Raw genomic sequence first — 23,534 nt, 5'->3', positions numbered from 1 at the left:
TCAACATGTGCTCTGATACCATTTTTGTAGCGACCCGACTCAAGACGAGTCAAGCCTCTGTGTTTCTGTGCCATCCCTGGATCAGTATGCTGGCACACATAGTAGATCAATGTATATATCAAAGTGCAATCACATGTAAATAGCGTAAAACTGATATATACCTTAATTATCTCAGCGGAAGCAGTCAAGGGAGTGGAGTCCCAATAAACACCAACGGCAAGTTGAGTGTAGACCGTAACCCTGAATCGTACTCTTACTCGTCGAAGAAAAATATCTGCAACATAAGACGTTGCAGCCGTGTAGGTCAGCATATTGAATATGCCGGCAAGTCACATATGAGAGGGGTGAAAAGTAATCATCTATACTATATGCATATATGGCAGGTGGGGCTATAAGTTTTTAGCGAAAAGCAAGTTTTCTCCTACATCAAGAGAGGGGCTAAAAGCAAAATATTACTACATAGTTGGTTGTTAATGAGATGGTTCCGCCAACCAGTTCTCATACCCGAGTTGTCAATAGTTACCCTCATCAAATATATATAATGGTGTTGAGAAATCCAGATAACTTCAGTTCCTTTGGCTCAAGTTGTCCATGACCGTGGACACGGCTAATCGATTAGGTTTGAGTACTCTGCAGAGTTTTGCACACGTTCCCCACAAGATTTGATCGCCTCCGAGTATGTCCTCGCACTTCAGGGTGTTTGAAGACCGGATGATCAAAACATGGTCTTTCAACGGGTCCCTCTGAATCCCTGTCGGTGCCCATCCATTCCTACAGTTCGTCTACATCTGCTAGCACCGCCTGTCCAGAGTCGCCGCGTTATCCAACCAAGCCAGAGCCCATAATGACTTGTGGCTGTGCAGGTAAGCCTTGGGTCTTGAAAATATCCGTCCGTCTCTTTGAGCCTCGGTGAAGCTTTCCGCAGGATGTCATGGCCTCTCCACCATCCCGGGTCATCCACTGGGTTCTCCAGGGAGCCGATCAACCGTCCTTCACCCAGAGTTGCATTGCGTCCGAGGTCTTGAAAATCTTGTCTTAACCGGTCTTGATTATTTAATCAACCTTGCATCACTCGGGTTATGCACTCAACCGAAATCCCGTCTACTCAAGCATAGCAATATGAAATTTGTCGTCCCGGGGCCAAGTATCGGGGTTGTTGTGTGCCCACCACATGATACTACAATCTATACTAAAATTTCCAAGTACCTACTCAGCATGCAATTGGGCATAGGATGGTAGAACTACGATGCATAAAACACAGGTGATAGTATGATCAAAGTGACTTGCCTGGTGATGTTGACGAAGAAGAATTTCTCGAGAAATAACTTGATAGACTACTCGTCACTCTCCGATGAAATCTATATAACAAACATATCATTCACATAAGCACTCATACTAGCAATCATTCTAGCAATCAAAACAAAAGAGAGAGAGAGCGAATAGGAATCCGAAAGAAACTTCAAATATGACTAGGGAGTCTTCTACTACGTCAAACACTAAATAGTTTTTGTCTAACAGAAAATAATAACAAGGAACTAAGGTATAAGTTTAACTAAGATGAAATAAAGTATTTTTCACAAAACTTTTTGAAAGTATTCCCAAACGGTATTTGAAATAGTGCGGAAACCAATTGCAAGTTACTAAGGAACTAGAATTGATTTCGTGAAACAAATAAAATAAAAACTTGTTGCAAAACTACTGTTTAACTAACATAAACAAAACAATAATGTTTCTGAAATAATAAAGAAAATATTTTAAAACAAAAGTAGAAAAGGAATTAGCCGAAATCCTAAAAGAGGTGAAACAGAAATTGTTTCACAAGAAACAGTGAGCTAAAGTACTCAAACAATTCTGAAGTTTTTACCACTTATAAATAAGATCACTAGTGATCAGTACAAAAAGGAATCAAATTAAAACCAATTTTTAAACTCCTGGAATAAGCAAAACAAGGTTTGAACTAAATCTGATCTAATTCAAATTTGAAAATTTCAAACATAGACAAATTATATGTTTCTAAAAGCTACACGAAATTTGTGAGCTACTGGAAAAAGAATCACTATCATTGGACTTCGGGATCAAAAGTTATGATCAAAAGAAAATTGAAACTTTCTCTGTTTTGAAATTAAAACAGAAAAAGGGAAAAAACGGATTTGTGGACAGGGGTCCACGTGGCATTTTCTAATTGGCTAAGGGGGTGAGTGCTGCGGGGATAACTAACAAACGGCCGCTATTTAACTAATTCGCTTCGGCTAAACTTAAGTGAAAGAAAAACCGATCGGTTTTATCTAAAAGACCGAAGGGGTAAGTACCTATGTAATCTATACCGTTGAGAATAGATCTAAGGGCAGAAACTACATAAACAAAAAAAAGAAACAGGAGGGGGATGGAGCCTTACCGTGGCTGGGACTCCCGTGCTGGCTATGGTGGACGAGGTGGGGTGGGGCTCTGGTGGGGTGGGTCGCTGGTGGGGAGGAGATCCGGCGGAAGGGGGGGGGGCGAAGGAGTGGGGCGCTCCTGGGAGGGGAGGGAGGCGAGGGGAAGTGAGGGCTGCAGGGGGGCGAGGTGGTGGTGTTCCTGGGAGGAAAATCTCCTGGTCGCTGGTGATGGAGAGGAGCTGGGGGGGTGGTGCCGACGGGAGGGGTGGTGGAGGAGGGCCGAAGTGGTGGGGGGTGGTGGCGGGGTGGGGTGGGTGCAGCGAGGTGGGGCGCCTGCAGGTGGGGGGGCGACGGGGGAAGTTCTCTGGCGAGTTTCCGGTGACGACTCCGGCGAGGTGGGGCGTGAGTTAGAGGCGAGGAGAGGGGAAGTTTTCAACGGGAATGGAACGAGGAGGTGCAGGGGGTTCTTATAGAGGCGACGAGAGGCGTTGGGAAGGGAAGAGCTTCACGAATCCCGGAGGTGAAGATCTCCCTCTCCATGGAAGGAAAGATTCCTGTAACGCGAGGGAGAGAGGAGGAAGAGGATGATCTTCTTGGGCCAGGGAAAAGGAAAGTCTTAATGGGCCACCTGGAGTTTCATAATAAAAATGATTTCCTTTCCTATTTTTAAACTAGGAAACTAAAACGATAAAAAGGAAATCAAATCAATTCGGAATAAAGAGTTTTTATATACTAAAATTATCAGAAAAAATAAAATATAATTGATGGGCATTTTTCCACGGCAAAAATAAAAACTTCAGAAAAAATTATTTTCACAAAATTGCCTAAAAGGTTTATTTTCTTTTGCAAATAATTTTCAAATGACCCTCTAAGTTTGAGGGTTCAAATAACTTTCAAAATGCCCGTGGGTTCGAGGGTCATGTTCCTCCTCTCTAGAATGTATTTCCTGGCATTTCTTGCACGAAGAAAACGAATGGAAAATGCAAAAGAATTCAAATGTGAATATTTCCGTTCAAATTCTTTATAGTTGAAGAAGTCATGTCATCTTCTCTCATTGTTTTTTAAAAGATTGAATTTGAATTCACCGGAGAGAGTGGAAAGTCATTTTATTCCCTCTCATTCAAAAGTTTCGAAAAGTTTCAAATTTCACACAAGTTTCAATCACTCAACAAACAACCAAACAATCAATCTAATAATTATATTAACATTCCAAAATTTATAATTTTGGGATGTTACAGGTTTTTATCACTCGCTACTGCTAAGTTGATAGTACTAGCTCGGGGTATAAAAAAGCGCTACTGCTAAGTGGTGTTCATTGTGCCCCTCGGGACAAGCCATACTAGTAGCGTGGGTTATAAAACAAGCGCTACTGCTAAGTCAATAGTAGTAGCATGTGTTTTTACCACTCGCTACTACTACTTACTAGTACCGCGGGGTATAAAAGAGCTACTCCTAAGTGGTCTTCATTGCACGGGGTATAAAATCCCCATCTCCTCCGCCAAATCCCTATCTCTCATGTCACTCTCCCCCCTCTCTCCATAGGCTCTCTCACGGGGCACCTGCCCATTCACGCCTCCTCCTCCATGGTGCTGAAAGAGGACGCCGCCTCGCGTCGCCCGTGTCCAGGAGCTCGCTGGTCTTCCCCCGCATCTCCATGTCGCCACGCTGGAGCACCTCGCCACCGGCGACTAGCCCCGATGCTCCCTCCATATCCTTCCTCTCTACCTCATTAATCCTTATCTATCTCTCCCTCCTGTTTGACTCACCCTCCCATGTCCATCCTCGTGCAGGTCATCACCATGGATGACCCGGAGCTCTTTAACTTGGTCGAGAAGAGTAGCCCAATACCGCCGCCTTGCTCTGCCCTGGATCCGAGCCCTATCCATTAACCGCCGTCAGATCTGGTCTATCGATGCCAGTCCATGCTGCCGGCGACCACTATCATCGCGGGATCGAGTTATTGCAGCCATGGACAGCACGCACGGGATCATTTTTTTGTTTTTGAAATTAATAATAGTAGCTCTGGAATAGAGTAGGCGCTAGTGCTATTTAGCACTAGTGTGGGCTGGAAAAGCGCTACTACTAACTGTACTTACCAGTAGCGCTGGCTGGAAAAGCGCTACTGCTATAAACTTAGCTGTAGCGCGTTAGCAGTAGCGCTACCACCAGCGCTAATGGTAGGGGTAAAACCAGCGCTACTAGTAGGCTTTCTCCTACTAGTGTTGCCATTGCAACATCTTCCCCAATGAAGATGTCTCTCTTTGATTCCCCCATCGAGAACCACATTGCCAAGTGCCTTATGGACAAGGCAACCAACAAGGTAACCTCCAACATCAAAACTACCATTTCGACTACCCCTTCTACTATGGATAGTGGAGATGAAAAAGCAGAGGTAAAAGTTTAGGAAAATGCCTTTGATAAATTAATGAGAATGAACAAGGGTGATACCAAGAAGCATTTTGTTGCTCTCTTGGAACAACTAGGTGAGGCTAGTGATCTCACTGAGTCTCATGAAGAGACCATCTCCAATTTATAGGGACATATTCTTAACTATGCCAATGAGATAGAGGATCTTTCCATTGCTCGTGAGGAAGATGAAAGTCTTCGTTTGACTCTTGAGGAGTCATACAACAATGACTTTGCTAAATTACGAAAACATCACAATCATGCTCTTATTCTTACTCGTGTGCTCCAATCCGAAAAGGTTGCACTTGGGGTTGATCATGATAGACTCAGTGAAGAGTTTGCACACTTGATAAGGCTCACAAGGCTTTGAAAAGTTATCATGCTTATCTAAAAGAGTCATGTTCAACAGCAAGTAAAGCTTACTAAGGGAATAGCCATGTGCTCTCCTGTTTTGTTAATTGATAATACCAATGCTACTAACCCTTGTTGTGAGCATGTGCATCTTGTGGAGGAAAATAACAAGTTGAAAGAGCAACTTGATAGATGCCTTGTGACATGCATCCAAGGTGAGAAGAACCTCAATAACCTTTTGAGTAATCAAAAGGAGGTTGTTGCAAAGGAAGGAATTGGGTTTGCACCCAAGTCTAAGAAGAACAAGAAGCTCAAGACCAAGAAACCTCCCCCGGTCAAGGAAAACTTTGTTAAAGTGGGTGAGGGTACTCATGATAAGAAGAAGGACAAGGTTTTGGTTGGTAATGCCAAGAGGGGAAAAACCACCCTGTCCAACAAAGCCAACGACTTTAACCCCTCTTATGTTTTATGACATGCTAGTGATGGGCATGTTTATGCCAAATTTTTTGGTTCTTCTTATTAGTATATTGAATGGTCTATTTGGGTTCCTAATACCGTTTTCACTAACATGAAAGGACCCATTAAGGAATGTGTACCTAAATTGAAGCATTTATTTCTTGTAGGATTTTGCTTCCAGAGGAGTGTCATGGTTGCTTGGTAGTGAAGCAATGAATCATATGATCGGAAGCAAGGACTTGGTGGTAGACATTTAATCTAACTCTTCCATGGACACTCAAATCTCCTTTGGTGATGATACCGTTTCAAAGGTATTGGGGTTTGACAAGGTGGTGATCTCTTCATAATAAACCATTGTGAAAGTCATGCTTGTTGAGACCCTTGCATACAATTTACTTCCCATTCGCCAACTTGCACTCATGGATTTTAGTACCTTCTTTGATGTTGATACCATGGTCCTTTTGTGGAGCAAGACTTTTAAAGTGGCCTTTGTTGGGCATCTCAAAAACGATCTCCATGTGGTTAACATTTTGGAGTGACCCACTAAGACCGTGGCTTGGCTAATGGCTAATGTTGATGTGGGATGGCTTTGCCATCGCCGGCTAGCCCATGTCGGTATGAGATATTTGCAAAGCCTTCTCAAAGGGGATCACGTTCGTGGACCAACAAATGTGAACTTTGCCAAAGATCGTGCTTGCGGTGCTTGTATCAAAGGAAAGCTACATGAGACGACTCACCGGCCCATGACTACTATCTACTCAAAGAGGCCCTTGGAGCTCCTTCACATGGATATCTTCGGTCCTCCATCTTTTGATAGTCTTGGGGGAATAAAGTATTGCTTGGTGATTGTGTCTGATTACTCAATATATACTTGGGTATACTTATTCAAGAGGAAGAGTGAGACCCAACAAACCGTTATCGACTTTGCCAATGAAGGTCAACGTCAACATGAGGCTAAGATATTGATGATGAGAAGTGACAATGGCACTGAGTTAAAGAACTAAACCTTGGATGAGTTTCTTAGTGATGAGGCGATCAAGCATTGATACTCCACACCACATACCCCTCAACAAAATGGTGTTGCAGAAAGGAAGAACTGAACGTTGATAGACGGGGCAAGGACCATGATGGTGGAATTACAATATATGTACAACTTTTGGGCCAAAACCATCACCACTGCATGTCATGCATCTAATCGGATCTACCTCCACAAAGGCTTGAACAATACTCCTTATGAAATTATTATCGGTAAAAAATCCAAACTCAAGTACTTTCGGGTATTTGGTTTTAAGTGTTTCATTCTCAAGAAAGGTGCTCGTTTGTATAAATTTAAACCTAGAGCTCAAGAGGGCATATTTGTTGGTTATTCTACAAACTCTCATGCTTACCGTGTTCTCAACAAGTCCAATTGACTCATTGAGGAGACGTGTAACATGGAGTTTGGTGAAAATAATGGCTCCCAAGTGGAGCAAAGTGGTCTTTGTGATGTAGGCGATGAAATTTCTCCCCAGGCCATAATAAGAATGGGTGTGGGACACTTCATACCCATTAAGGAAACCCTTGTGGCCGAAGGAGAGGGACAATGTTCGACGCAAGTGGAACCATCAGCAACACAAGACCCACATGCTTCCGAACAACAAAGTAAAGTACCTCAACCAAGTGAACTAGATCAAGGACAAGATAAACCACATGTTGATGGTGACTCACCAAGAGATGCCCAAGATCAAGTTCACACCCCCAAGCAAGCTCAACATCAAGATCTTGTTCAAGATCAAGAGCAAGCTCATGACGGTGCTCATGATCGTCAAGATGTTGCTCCTCAACCTTCCATGGAGGATATTTTAGAAAGATGAGCCGCCAAGATTGCTTCCAAGCTGAAACATAAACAACATGGTTAGGAGAATGTATATGAAAGCTTGAATAAAGGGGTAACCACTCGTAGTCAATTAAAAAAATTCATGCACATCACACGTTTATTTCTTGCATTGACCCCCCTAAAGGTACAAGAAGCACTCGAGGACACGGAGTGGCTTGAAGCGATGCACGATGAACTCAACAACTTTGAGGGCAACAAAGTGTGGTGATTGGTGCCAATACCAAAGGAGAATCACAATGTCATTGGAACCAAATGGATATTTAAGAACAAGCAAGATGTGAACGGTGTCGTCATTCATAACAAGGCAATATTTGGGGCACAAGGCTGCTCCCAAGTCGAGGTATTGAAAATGGTGAAACATTTGCTCCCATTGCATGCCTTGAATCTATTCGCATGTTCCTTGCATATGCATCTCATCATGATTTCAAATTATATCAAATGGATGTGAAGAGTGCATTTCTTAAGGGTCCTCCTAAGGAGTTGGTATATGTCAAGCAACCCGTGGGGTTCGAGGATCCCAAGTTCCCCAATCATGTATACATGCTCGATAAAGCACTCTATGGCCTTAAACAAGATCCATGTGTGTGGTATGAGTACCTTACCGAGATGTTCCAAGACTAGGGGTTTGAAATTGGGAAAACTGATCCCACTCTTTTCACAAATAGGGTTAAATTGAGCTTGTTCATATGATAACTATATGTTGATGATATTATCTTTGGTTGTCCTAACAAAGCTTTCATTGATGAGTTTTCAGCACTAATGACCAACTAGTTTGAGATGTCTATGATGGGAGAGTTGAAGTTCTTCCTTCGATTCGAAGTCAATCAACGAAGTCAAGGAACCTTCATCAACCCAAAAAAATACACTCAAGACATGCTCAAGAGGTTCAAGTTGGATGATATCAAGATGACCAAGGCTAACACTCCCATGCCACTCAAATGCCAACTTGACAGTGATCCTAATGGCAAAGCCAATCAAAAGGTATATCGCTCCTTGATTGGATCCTTGCTTTATCTTTGTGCATCTAGACCGGATATTATACTGAGTGTGGGATTTTTTGCATGATTTTAATCCGGACCTAAGGAAAGGCACTATGTGGCGGTCACGCAAAACTTTTGATATTTGGCTCATTCCCTGAACTTTAGCTTATGGTTACCCAAAGGTGCTTGATATGTCTCCAATGTATCTATAATTGTTGATTGTTCCATGGTATAATATTATAATTCTAGGATGCTTTTAGGGTGTTTATATACCAATTAATATTATTTGTTAGGACCAACCTATTAACCCAGTGCCCAATGCATGTTTTTTTTATACATGTTTTTGGCTTTTCACGTTACAGTAGCAAAGAGAGTCCAATTGCCACAGAACTTTTTTATGATTTTTTCTGGACCAAACGAAGACCTAGAAGCTTCGGGAGGAGACCAGACACTGCATGAGGGAGGGAGCACACAACAGGGAAGGCCCAAGGGGATGGTCGCCCATGTGGCCCCCGACGTCCCTCTCTAGCCTATAGATTCCAAAATATCCCAAAACCCTACGGGATTCAGCACAAACACTTTTTCTGCCGCCGCAAGTCTGTGTTCCATCGTGTGCCCATCTGGAGCCCTGTTTAGGTGCCCTCCCGGAGGGGGGGGTCATTCATGGAGGGCCTCTCCATCAACCTTGCTGCTCCCAGAGTGATGTGTGAGTAGTTTACCATAGACCTGTGGGTTCTTAGTTAGTACCTAGATGGGTATGTCTCTATCTCTCTCCTGATCTTCAATACAATGATCATCACATCTTCTCATTGATCTATCCAATGTAATTCTTTTGTGCAGTGCGTTTGTTGGGATCCGATGAATGGTAGGTTTATGTTCAAATTATTCATGATACAGATTTGAGTCTTCTCTGAATTCTATTATGATTCTTATTTGCATGATTATTATAGCTTCGTAAATCTCTATGATCTATTGAAATAGTTTGAACAACTAGATTGATATTTCTTTAGTGAGAGGGGTGCGTTATAGTGGGTTCAATCTGGGGGAGTTCTGTACCCCAATGATAGAAAGGGACAAGTACATGTATTTGTATTGTTGCCACTAAGGATAAAAGGACGGGGTTAATTCATATTGATTGAGTTCTCTTTGTTTATATCATGTCATTGTTCTCCAAGCATTACTCTGTTTTACTTAATACTCTAGATGCATGATGGACAACGGTCGATAGGTGGAGTAATAGTAATAAGTGTAGGCAGGAGTTAGCCTATTTGCTTATGGACGTGATGCCTATATAGACATGACCATTATCCTGAATATCACATAACTATGCACTTTTCTATCAATTGCCCAATAGTAATTTGTTTACCCATTGTATGCCTATTACATGATAGATGCCATTAGGGAAAACTATGGCCCCCGAGTCTATTCACTTATAAGTTTAAGAATGCTACAATTTCCTTGCTACCATTTATCTTTTTCTATTTATTTTGATTTTAAAATTACCAACTATATTCTACACACTTTACTTTCTTGCAAATAACAAGTCCAAGGGGATTGACAACCCTCTCGCCCGCATTGGGTGCAAGTGTTTGCTTCTTTGTGTGTAGTCGCTGAAGATGGGGGCTGGTTGTTACTCCTATTTGTTACATAAACTTTAGTTCTCTACTAAGGGAGATACTTATCTATACTATCTTGCATCACCCGTTCCTCTTCACGGAAAACCCAAAGCAAATCAATAGTATTAGGAAGGATTTCTAGCGCCGTTGCGAGGGAGTATCATCAATATACTATCAAGTAAATTCGCACAAATTACCATTCAATTGTTATTATTTTTTCTGTCATATTTAGCTTGCTTCATAAAAAAATCAAAAATACAAAATTATTATCTTTGCTAGTTTGCTTGCTTGCCGCTCTGGCTAGTTCCTCTCCAAACATGCCTTCCCCTTCTTACTTTGGAGAGGGTTCTCCAATCTTGGATTTTAATCAATTGGGTTATGAGTCCCTTAAAGAATCATGTGATAGATTACTAAAGATACAAATGAGAGCTAAAGCCAAAAGTCATATTAAATTGTTCCTTAGAAGTTTTTATGTTAGTCTATCTTTACCTCATAGACGCCTCTTAGATTCTATGTTCGAATTTGTTTTCCTCGGGAATAATGCTTTTGACTTCTATGATAGGATGAAAAAAATATTTGAACAACCCAAAATAGAAACCATTCAACCAACCATAATGGATTGTATTGGGGTTAAATGTCATAGAGAAGTTAGAATAAAGTAACTTATGCAATAATAAATATGAATCAATTTATAAGAGTACCTAAAGTATTTTGTATGTTTATTATACTAACGGATCTCACGAAATTTCTGTTGAGTTTTGTGTGCTGAGTTTTCAAGTTTTGGGTGCTACATTCTAGTAGCCCAAGATCCTAATCTTGGGAATGCCCAAGGCACCCCAAGCTAACATTCTCGGAAGACTCAAGCATCTAAGCTTGGGGATCCCCCGGAGGCATCCCCTCTTTCGTATTAATACATCGGTATGTCACTTGGAGCTATATTTTTATTCATCACGTGATATGAGTTTTGCTTGGAGCGACATGTATCTTAGTGTGCTTTTGTTTCAGTTTTCCACAATCATTGTTCTCTAAATACACCCACTTGATAGAGATACAAGATTACCATGATTTATTAGAATACTCTCTGTGCTTCACTTATATCTTTTGAGCTTATCAGTTGCTATAGTGCTTCACTTATATCTTTTTGAGCACGGTGGCGTATATATTTTAAAGAAATAATTTAACTATCGTTCTTTACTTATATTTGTTTTATAGTAAATAAATAGCGACGGTAATTTGCATGGGTTGTAAGACTAGTCCAAAAATAATAGGTATTCAACGAGTGCATAATCAAAACCACATGTAGCACATAAAGGAGAAATTGTGGTTAATGATATAATATGGTAATGTGAAAGGGCATGAGTGCATCATCATTGGTTAATATAAGTATCATGAATTAGAGGTTCTTAATTTTCTTTTCATCTAAATATTATTATGGCAGGGTGATGATGTGTGAGCATACTTATTCCTCGTTGAAATCCTAGTGCCATTTAAGTCGGAGGCGCACGATGGTTAACTCCTACCAACCTCCACCCTAGGGGCATTCGAGTAGTGCTTTGCTTCGAGAGAGCTAATAAAGTCTTGCAATAAGTATGTGAGTTCTCTATGACTAATGTGAATTCATGGATATACGCACTCTCACCTCCACATATTGGCTAGCCTCTTCGCTATCGTGCATTGACCAACCTTACCTCGAGGATTGGTCCAACCTTCGCCGGCAAAACCCATGACATGATACTGTTGCACATAAACCTTATTATATCTTCCTCAAAACAACCACCATACCTACCTATCATAGCATTTCCATAGCCATTCCAAGATATATTTCCATGCAAATTCCACCGTCACATCATATGTCGTGTACTTCCATTGTCATATTGCTTTGCATGATCATATAAGCTCACATAGTATTGTGGCAAAGCCACCGTCCATCATTTTCACACATGTTATGCTTGATCATTGCACATCTTGGTACACTGCCAGAGGCATTCATATAGAGTCATACTACAGTTTTTCATGTTGACTTGTAGGTAAATAAAATTGTGATGATCATCATTATTAGGGCACTATGTGAGTGAGGAAAGGATGATGGAGATAATGATTCCACCATAATTTAGGATGAGACTCGTGACAAAAAAGGAAAAAAAGAGAAAAAATAAAAAAAGGAAAATAAAAAAAAGAAGAAAAAAAGAAGGAAAAAAGGAAACATAAAATGGGAGAAAAGAGAGAAAGGATAGTGCTACCAATTTTCCCACACTTGTGCCTCAAAGTGGCACCATGTTCTTCATATAGAAAGTCTCTTGTTTTGTCACTTTCATATGCTAGTAGGAATTTTTCATTACATAACTTGGCTTGTATATTCTGATGAAGGGATTCCTCCAATGCCCAAGATCTTCATGAGCAAGCAAGTTGGACGCACACCCACTTAGCTTCAGTTGAGCTTTGATACACTTATAGCACTAGTGCATCCGATGCATGGCAATCCCTACTCCGCGCATTGATATATATTAATGGGCATCTCCTTAGCCCATTGATATGCCTAGTTGATGCGAGCCTTTCTTCTCCACTTTCACCCCTTTGAAACCTTCCACCATATTCTATTCCACCTTTATATATGCAATATCCATGGTTCACAATCATATATTAAGTGAGTAATAATAAGCTGAAGTGCATTTAAAAGTACGATCTAATTGCCTGATTTAATACCTGGTGCTTAACATTTGAATTTATGTGGTTAAGACGGAGCCATGCTATGCTTATATGATAAAATGAATAGGGCATGAACATTCTTTAAGGATCGTATATTTTGAAACTTGATGATTATGTTGCTTATGTTGATGAATATTAATATCTTGATGTTTATGAATTCATCATTTCTCGATGACGAAACCTACAATAGATTACATGTTGGGTTGCATGTCTTATCAAAAATTCTATTTTTATCATTTACCTACTCAACGATGAGCAAGAATTAAGCTTGGGGATGTTGATACGTCTCCAACGTATCTATAATTTTTCATTGTTCCATGCTGTAATATTATCATTCTAGGATGCTTTTAGGGTGTTTATATACTAATTAATATTATTTTTGAGAAATAACCTATTAACCTAGTGCCCAGTACCAGTTGCTGTTAAATATTCTAGGATGGTCTATTACTTCTGTGAGAAATATTTCCCTGCCCATAAGAAGCAAGCTGCATTGCAGGAAATATACAACTTTGCTCAACTCCAAGAAGAGAGTCTTCCACAAGCTTGGGGGAGGCTCGTCCAGCTACAAAATGCTTTGCCTGATCACCCTCTTAAGAAAAACGAGATACTTGATATCCTCTATAACGGACTTACCGATGCCTCTAGAGACTACCTAGATAGTTGTGCCGGTTGTGTTTTTAGGGAACGAACTGTAGAACAAGGTGAGACCCTACTGAATAACCTCTTGATCAACGATAATGCTTGGACTATTCCCGAACCACCTCCTAAGACAACTTCTAAGAAAAGAGGTATTCTATTCCTCAGTCCCGATGATATGCAAGAAGCTAAGAAATCTATGCGAGAGAAAGGCATTAGATCCGAAGATGTCAAAAATCTACCACCTATCGAAGAGATCCATGGTCTTGATAACCCAATACAGATAGTAGAAGTGAATTCTCTGCGTAGGTTTGATGAGAGTGATATTCCTTTTGATAAACCTGCTATCCTATGCTTTGATGAATTTGACAACTTTGTTGCCAAACAACAGAGTTTCAATGATTATGTTAGGAGACATTTGGAACAAAGTACTCGTATGCTTAGTCATTTAAGTGCTTGTGTAGACAGAAATGTCAATGCTCTAAAGCTTCTGAGTAAACATTCCTCTATGATTACTACTCAGGTAGAACAAGTACTTAAAGCTCAGAATGACCTGCTCAATGAATTAAATGACAACTCTGTGAGAGTCATTACTAGAGGAGGCAAAATGACTCAAGAACCTTTGTATCCTGAAGGTCATCCTAAGAGAATTGATCAAGATTCTCAAGGAATCAATGCTGATACACCTAGTCATCCTAAGGAGAAGAAGAAGGATGATAGAAACCTGCACGCCAATTCACCAAATACTATCACACCTGAAGAACCTAATGATATTTCTGCGTCTGATGCAGAAACACAATCAGGTGATGAACGTGAACCTCATGACAATATGGATAGTCATGTTCATAATAATGCTCAACCTAGCCATGATGAGTATGTGGAGATTGAACCTACGATTAATCCTGATAATCCACAACCTAAGAGATATGAAAAGAATGACTTCACTGCTAGGAAGCATGGTAAAGAAAGAGAGCCATGGGTCCATAGACCTATGCCCTTTCTGTTGGGTAACGTAGCATAAATTCAAAATTTTCCTACGCATATTTAGATCTTCCTATGGAAAGACCAGCAACGAGAGAGGGGTAAGAGCATCTTCATACCTTTGAAGATCGCTAAGCGGAAGTGTTGCTAGAACGCGGTTGATGGAGTCGTACTCGCAGCGACTCTGATCTAGTGCCGAACTACGGCACCTACGCGTTCAACACACGTGCAGCCCGGTGACGTCTCCCGCACCTTGATCCAACAAGGAGGAGGGAGAGGTTGGGGAAGAACTCCAGCAGCACGACGGCGTGGTGTCGATGGAGAGACGAGGTCTCCCGGCAGGGCTTCACCAAGCACCCGCAGAGAGGAGGAGGAAGAAGGGCAGGGCTGCCCCGAGGGAGAGGGAGAAGTGTATCTCCCAAAGGCCAAAACCCCTCTCTATTTATAGGAGGAGGGGGAGGGGCTGCGCCACCCCTAGGGTTCCCTCCCTAGGGGCCGGCGTCCACCAGATGGGAAAGGGGGGCGGCGGCTAGGGTGGGGAGGGGGTGGCGCACCACCTGGTGGGCCTTAGGCCCACCTGGCTTAGGGTTTGCCCCCCTTTTTCTCTCCCACGCATTGGGCTGAGTGGGGAGGCGCACCAGCCCACCTAGGGGCTGGTTCCCTTCCCCACTTGGCCCACCATACCTCCCGGGGTCGTTGCCCCCCTTCGGTGGACCCCCGGGGCTACCTCCGGTGGTCCCGGTACGTTACCGATGATGCCCGAAACTCTTCCGGTATCCGAAACCATCCGTCCTATATATCAATCTTTACCTCCGGACCATTCCGGAGCTCCTCGTGACGTCCGGGATCTCATACAGGACTCCGAACAACTTTCGGTAACCTCATATAACAATTCCCTATAACCCTAGCGTCACCGAACCTTAAGTGTGTAGGCCCTACGGGTTCGGGAGACAGGCAGACATGACCGAGACACCTCTCTGGCCAATAACCATCAGCGGGGTCTGGATACCCATGGTGGCTCCCACTTGCTCCACGATGATCTCATCGGATGAACCACGATGTCAAGGATTCAATCAATCCCGTATACGATTCCCTTTGTCTATCGGTATAGAACTTGCCCGGGATTCGATCGTCGGTATACCTATACCTTGTTCAATCTCGTTACCGGTAAGTCTCTTTACTCGTTCCGTAGCACGTCATCGTGTGACTAACTCCTTAGTCACATTGAGCTCATGATGATGTTCTACCAAGTGGGCCTAGAGATACCTCTCCGTCACACGGAGTGACAAATCCCGATCTCGATTCGTACCAACCCAACAGACACTTTCGGAGGTACCCGTAGTGCACCTTTATAGTCACCGAGTTACGTTGTGACGTTTGAGACACCCAAAGCACTCCTACGGTATCCGGGAGTTGCACAATCTCACGGTCGAAGGAAAAGATACTTGACATTAGAAAGGCTTTAGCATACGAACAATACGATCTAGTGCTATGCTTAGGATTGGGTCTTGTCCATCACATCATTCTCCTAATGACGTGACCCCGTTATCAATGACATCTAATGCCCATGATCAGGAAACCATGATCATCTATTGACTAACGAGCTAGCCAACTAGAGGCTTGTTAGGGACACTTTGTGATCTATTTATTCACACATGTATTACTGTTTCCTGTTAATACAATTATAGCATGAACAATAGACGATTATCATGAACAAGGAAATATGATAATAAGCATTTTATTATTGCCTCTAGGGCATATTTCCAACAGTCTCCCACTTGCACTAGAGTCAATAATCTAGTTACATGTGATGTATCGAACACCCATAGCATTATGGTGTTGATCATGTTTTGCTCGTGGAAGAGGTTTAGTCAACGGGTCTGCAATATTCAGATCCGTGTGTACTTTACAAATATCTATCACTCCACTCTGGACATGGTCCTGGATGCAGTTGTAGCGGCGTTTGATGTGCTTCGTCTTCCGGTGAAACCTGGGATCCTTGGCTGTTGCAATGGCTCCAGTGTTATCACAGAAGAGTGTCATTGGACCCGACGCGCTTGGAACCATTCCAAGGTCGGTGATGAGTTCCTTCATCCAAATTCCTTCATGAGCTGCTTCTGAAGCAACTATGTACTCCGCTTCACATGTAGATGCTGCCACGACTTCTTGCTTGCTGCTGCACCAGCTCACTGCCCCACCATTCAACACATATACGTATCCGGTCTGTGACTTAGAGTCATCCGGATCTGTGTCGAAGCTAGCGTCGACGTAACCCTTTACGACGAGCTCTTCGTCACCTCCATAAACGAGAGACATTTCCTTAGTCCTTTTCAGGTACTTAAGGATATTCTTGACCGCTGTCCAGTGTTCCATACCTGGATCACTTTGGTACCTCCCTACCAAGCTTATGGCAAGGTTTATATCAGGTGTGGTACACATCATGGCATACATTAGAGAGCCCACGACTGATGCGTAGGGGACAGAACTCATCTTCTCTCTATCTGCTGCCGTGGTCGGCGACTGAGTCTTACTCAATCTCACACCTTGCAAAACTAGCAAGAACCCTTTCTTTGAGTTTTCCATATTGAACTTCTTCAATATCTTGTCAAGGTATGTACTTTGCGAAAGACCTATGAGGCGTCTTGATCTATCTCTATAGATCTTGATGCCTAATATGTATGCAGCTTCTCCAAGGTCCTTCATTGAAAAACTTTTGTTCAAATAGGCTTTTATGCTCTCCAACATCTCTATATTATTCCCCATCAATAATATGTCATCCACATACAGTATGAGGAAAGCTACAGAGCTCCCACTCACTTTCTTGTACAGACAGGCTTCTCCGTAAACCTGTATGAACCCAAACGCTTTAATCACCTCATTAAAGCGAACGTTCCAACTCCGAGATGCTTGCACCAGCCCATAGATGGAGCGCTGGAGCTTGCACACTCTGTTAGCATCCTTAGGGTCGACAAAACCTTCTGGTTGCATCATATACAACTCTTCCTTAAGGTTCCCGTTAAGGAACGCTGTTTTGACGTCCATTTTCCAAATTTCATACTCATAAAAGGCGGCAATTGCTAACATGATTCAGACTTATTTCAGCTTCGCTACGGGAGAGAAAGTCTCTTCGTAGTCAACTCCTTGAATTTGTCGAAAACTCTTTGCGACAAGTCGAGCTTTGTAAATGGTCACATTACCGTTTGCATCAGTCTTCTTCTTGAAGATCCATTTATTTTCTATGGCTCGCCGGTCATCGGGCAAGTCCACCAAAGTCCATAATTTGTTCTCATACATGGATCCTATCTCGGATTTCATAGCCTCAAGCCATTTGTTGGAATCCGGGCCCGCCATCGCTTCGTCATAGTTCGAAGGTTCACCGTTGTCTAACAACATGATTTCCATCACAGGGTTGCCGTACCACTCTGGTGCGGAGCGTGCCCTTGTGGACCTTCGTGGTTCAGTAGTAACTTGATCCGAAGCTTCATGATCATCATCATTAATTTCCTCTTCAGTTGGTGTAGGTGCCACAGGAACAACTTCCCGCGCTGCGCTATTATCCTGTCCGAGAGGGGTTGTAATTACCTCATCAAGTTCTACCTTCCTCCTACTTACTTCTTTCGAGAGAAACTCTTTCTCTATAAAGGATCCGTTCTTGGCAACAAAGGTTTTACCTTCGGATCTAAGATAGAAAGTATACCCAATAGTTTCCTTAGGGTATCCTATGAATACGCATTTCTCCGCTTTGGGTTCGAGCTTTTCTGGTTGAAGTTTCTTCACATAAGCATCGCAGCCCCAAACATTAAGAAACGACAACTTAGGTTTCTTGCCAAACCATAGTTTATACGGTGTCGTCTCAACGGATTTAGACGGTGCCCTATTTAAAGTGAATGCTGCAGTTTCTAATGCGTATCCCCAAAATGATAGCGGTAAGTTGGTAAGAGACATCATAGATCGTACCATATCTAATAAAGTGCGATTACGACGTTCAGACACTCCGTTGCGTTGCGGTGTGCCAGGCGGCGTCAGTTGTGAAACGATTCGACACTTCCTTAGGTGTGTGCCAAACTCGTGACTCAAATATTCTCCTCCACGATCAGATCGTAGACATTTAATTTTTCTGTCACGTTGATTCTCAACCTCACTCTGAAATTCCTTGAACTTTTCAAACGTTTCAGATTTGTGCTTCATCAAGTACATATACCCATACCTACTCAAATCATCGTTGAGAGTGAGAACATAACGATAACCACCGCGAGCTTCAACGTTCATTGGACCACACACATCAGTATGTATTATTTCCAATAAGTCGGTTGCTCTCTCCATTATTCCTGAGAATGGAGTCTTAGTCATCTTGCCCATGAGGCACGGTTCGCATGTGTCAAATGATTCAAAGTCAAGAGACTCTAATAGTCCATCAGTATGGAGCTTCTTCATGCCTTAAACGCCGATATGACCAAGGTGGCAGTGCCACAAGTATGTGGGACTATCATTATCAACTTTACATCTTTTGGTACTCACACTATGAATATGTGTAACATCACGATCGAGATTCATCAAGAATAAACCATTCAGCGGCGGAGCATGACCATAAAACATATCACTCATATAAATAGAACAACCATTATTCTCTGACTTAAATGAGTAGCCGTCTCGCATTAAGCAAGACCCTGATACAATGTTCATGCTTAAAGCTGGTACTAAATAACAATTAATAAGGTTTAAAACTAATCCCGACGGTAGATGTAGAGGTAGCGTGCCGACGGCGATCACATCGACCTTTGAACCATTCCTGACGCGCATCGTCACCTCGTCCTTGGCCAGTCTCCGCTTATTCCGCAGTTCGTGCTTTGAGTTGCAAATGTGAGCAACAACACCGGTATCAAATACCCAGGAGCTACTACAAGCGCTGGTAAGGTACACATCAATAACATGTATATCACATATACCTTTAACGTTGCCGGCCTTCTTGTCCTCTAAGTATTTGGGGCAGTTCCGCTTCGAGTGACCCTTTCCCTTGCAATAGAAGCACTCAGTCTCAGGCTTGGGTCCATTCTTTTTCTTCTTCCTGGCATCTGGCTTACCGGGCGCGGCAACAACTTTGCCATCTTTCTCGAAGTTCTTCTTACCCTTGCCCTTCTTGAAACTAGTGGTCTTGTTGACCATCAACACTTGATGCTCTTTCTTGATTTCTACTTCTGCAGACTTGAGCATCGAGTACAACTCGGGAATGGTCTTCTCCATCCCTTGCATGTTGTAGTTAAGCACAAAGCCTTTGTAGCTTGGTGGGAGAGACTGGAGGATTCCGTCAATTATAGCATCATCCGGAAGTTTGACTCCAAGTGAAGTCAGACGACCGTGTAACCCAGACATTTTGAGTATGTGCTCACTGACAGAACTGTTCTCCTCCATCTTACAGCTAAAGAACTTGTCGGAGACTTCATATCTCTCGACACAGGCATGAGCTTGAAAAACTAGCTTCAGCTCTTGGAACATCTCATATGCTCCGTGTTGCTCAAAACGCCTTTGGAGCCCCGTTTCTAAACTGTATAACATGCCACACCTAACCAGAGAGTAGTCATCACTCTGCGTTTGCCAGACGTTCAGAATGTCCTGGGCTGCTGCGGGAGCGGGAGGGTCACCTAGCGGTGCATCAAGGACATAAGCCTTTTTAGCTCCTTCAAGGATGAGCTTCAAGTTGCGAACCCAGTCCGCATAGTTGCTACCATCATCTTTGAGCTTGTTTTTCTCTAGCAATGCATTGAAATTGAGGTTGACGTTGGCCATCTACAATATTTATAAAGACAACTTTTAGACTACGCTCATGACAATTAAGTTCATTTAATTAAGTATGAACTCCCACTTAAATCGACATCCCTCTAGTCATCTAAGTGATACATGATCCATGTTGACTAACCCGTGTCCGATCATCACGTGAGACGGACTAGTCACCATGGTGAGCAACTCCATGCTGATCGTATTCAACCATACAACTCATGGTCTCTTGTATTCGAGGTCATGTCTGTACATGCTAAGCTCGTCGAGTCAACCTAGGTGTTTCGCGTGTGTAAATCTGGCTTACACCCGTTGTATGCGAACGTTAGAATCTATCACACTCGATCGTCACGTGGTGCTTCGAGACAACGAATCTTCGCAACGGTGCACACTTAGGGGAATATGTTCTCGAAATTTTAAGAGGGATCATCTTATTATGCTACCGTCGTTCTAAGCAATAAGATGTAAAACATGATAAACATCACAATGCAATCATATAGTGACATGATATGGCCATTATCATCTTTGCTCTTTCGATCTCCATCTTCAGGCATCGCATGATCATCATCATCACCGGCGTGACACCATGATCTCCATCATCGTGTCTCCGTGAAGTCGTCACGCCAACTACTACTATCACTACTACTATAGCTAACCGTTAGAAATGAAGTAAAAGTAGTAAGCACATGGCGTTGCATCTCATACAATAAATTAAGACAACTCCTATGGCTCCTGCTGGTTGTCATACTCATCGACATGCAAGTCGTGAAACCTATTACAATAACATGATCATCTCATACGTCATACATGCAACATCACAACTTTGGCCATATCACATCACATGTCAAACCCTGCAAAAACAAGTTAGACGTCCTCTAATTGTTGTTGCAAGTTTTACGTGGCTGATTTGGGTTTCTAGCAAGAATGCCTTCTTACCTATGTGACAGCCACAATGATGATATGCCAAAGCTATTTACCCTTCATAAGGACCCTTTTCATCAAATCCCATCCGACTAGAGTAGGAGAGTCAAACACCCGCTAGCCACCTTTATGCACGGTGTGCATGTCTGTCGGTGGAACCAGTCTCACTTAAGCGTACGTGTAAAGTCGGTCCGGGCCGCTTCATCCCACAATACCGTCGGAAAAGAATAAGACTAGTAGCGGCAAGCAAATTGACAATTCATCGCCCACAACTTTTGTGTTCTAATCGTGCATAGAATCTACACATAGAAAACCTAGCTCGGATGCCACTGTTGGGTAACGTAGCATAAATTCAAAATTTTCCTACGCATATTTAGATCTTCCTATGGAGAGACCAGCAATTAGGGAGGGGTAAGAGCATCTTCATACCTTTGAAGATCGCTAAGCGGAAGTGTTGCTAGAACGCGGTTGATGGAGTTGTACTCGCAGCGATTCCGATCTAGTGCCGAACTACGGCACCTCCGCGTTCAACACACGTGCACCCCGGTGACGTCTCCCGCACCTTGATCCAGCAAGGAGGAGGGAGAGGTTGGGGAAGAACTCCAGCAGCACGACGGCGTGGTGTCGATGGAGAGACGAGGTCTCCCGGCAGGGCTTCGCCAAGCACCGGCAGAGAGGAGGAGGAAGAAGGGCAGGGCTGTGCCGAGGGAGAGGGAGAAGTATGTCTCCCAAAGGCCAAAACCCCTCTCTATTTATAGGAGGAGGGGGAGGGGCTGCGCCACCCCTAGGGTTCCCTCCCTAGGGGCCGGCGGCCACCAGATGGGAAAGGGGGGGCGGCAGCTAGGGTGGGGAGGGGGTGGCGCACCACCTGGTGGGCCTTAGGCCCACCTGGCTTTGGGTTTGCCCCCCCTTTTTCTCTCCCACGCATTGGGCTGAGTGGGGAGGCGCACCAGCCCACCCTAGGGGATGGTTCCCTTACCCACTTGGCCCACCTTACGTGCCGGGGTCGTTGCCCCCCTTCGGTGGACCCCCAGGGCCACCTCCGGTGGTCCCGGTATGTTACCGGTGATGCCCGAAACTCTTCCGATATCCGAAACCATCCGTCCTATATATCAATCTTTACCTCCGGACCATTCTGGAGCTCCTCGTGACGTCCGGAATCTCATCCGGGACTCCGAACAACTTCCGGTAACCTCATATAACAATTCCCTATAACCCTAGCGTCACCGAGCCTTAAGTGTGTAGACCCTACGGGTTCGGGAGACAGGCAGATATGACCGAGACACCTCTGTGGCCAATAACCATCAGTGGGGTCTGGATACCCATGGTGGCTCCCACTTTCTCCACGATGATCTCATCAGATGAACCACGATGTCAAGGATTCAATCAATCCCGTATACGATTCCCTTTGTGTGTCGGTATAGAACTTGCCCGAGATTCGATCATCGGTACACCTATACCTTGTTCAATCTCGTTACCTGTAAGTCTCTTTACTCGTTCCGTAGCACGTCATCGTGTGACTAACTACTTAGTCACATTGAGCTCATGATGATGTTCTACCGAGTGGGCCCAGAGATACCTCTCCGTCACACGGAGTGACAAATCCCGATCTCGATTCGTACCAACCCAACAAACACTTTCGGAGGTACCTGTAGTGCACCTTTATAGTCACCCAGTTACGTTGTGACGTTTGATACACCCAAAGAACTCCTACGGTATCCGGGAGTTGCACAATCTCATGGTCGAAGGAAAAGATACTTGACATTAGAAAGGCTTTAGCATACGAACAATACGATCTAGTGCTATGCTTAGGATTGGGTCTTGTCCATCACATCATTCTCCTAATGATGTGATCCCATTATCAATGACATCTAATGCCCATGATCAGCAAAACCATGATCATCTATTGACTAACGAGCTAGCCAACTAGAGGCTTGCTAGGGACACTTTGTGATCTATTTATTCACACATGTATTACTATTTCCTGTTAATACAATTATAGCATGAACAATAGACGATTATCATGAACAAGGAAATATGATAATAACCATTTTATTATTGCATCTAGGGTATATTTCCAACAATTTCCTCCTAAGCCATCCAAGAAAAAGGATGATGAGGATTTTGAGCGCTTCGTTGAGATGATAAGACCCGTCTTTCTGCAGATGCGGTTAACTGATATGCTCAAGATGTCTCCGTATGCCAAGTACATGAAAGATATCGTGACTAATAAACGGAAGATACCAGATCTTGAGATCTCCACCATGCTTGCCAACTACACTTTCAAAGGTGGAACTCCTAAGAAACTGCCTTATGTGACCTTGGAGCCGGTGTTAGTGTTATGCCGCTCTCTCTTTATCCTAGACTTGAGTTGGATAAGTTGACACCCACTGAAATTTCTCTGCAAATGGCCAACAAATCAACTGCTTTCCCTATCGGCATTTGCGAGGATGTGCCT

The sequence above is a fragment of the Hordeum vulgare genome, chromosome 1H, assembly GCF_904849725.1.
Source record: "Hordeum vulgare subsp. vulgare chromosome 1H, MorexV3_pseudomolecules_assembly, whole genome shotgun sequence".
NCBI classification, from domain to species: domain Eukaryota; kingdom Viridiplantae; phylum Streptophyta; class Magnoliopsida; order Poales; family Poaceae; genus Hordeum; species Hordeum vulgare.
Note: the sequence above shows the minus strand (reverse complement) of the source record.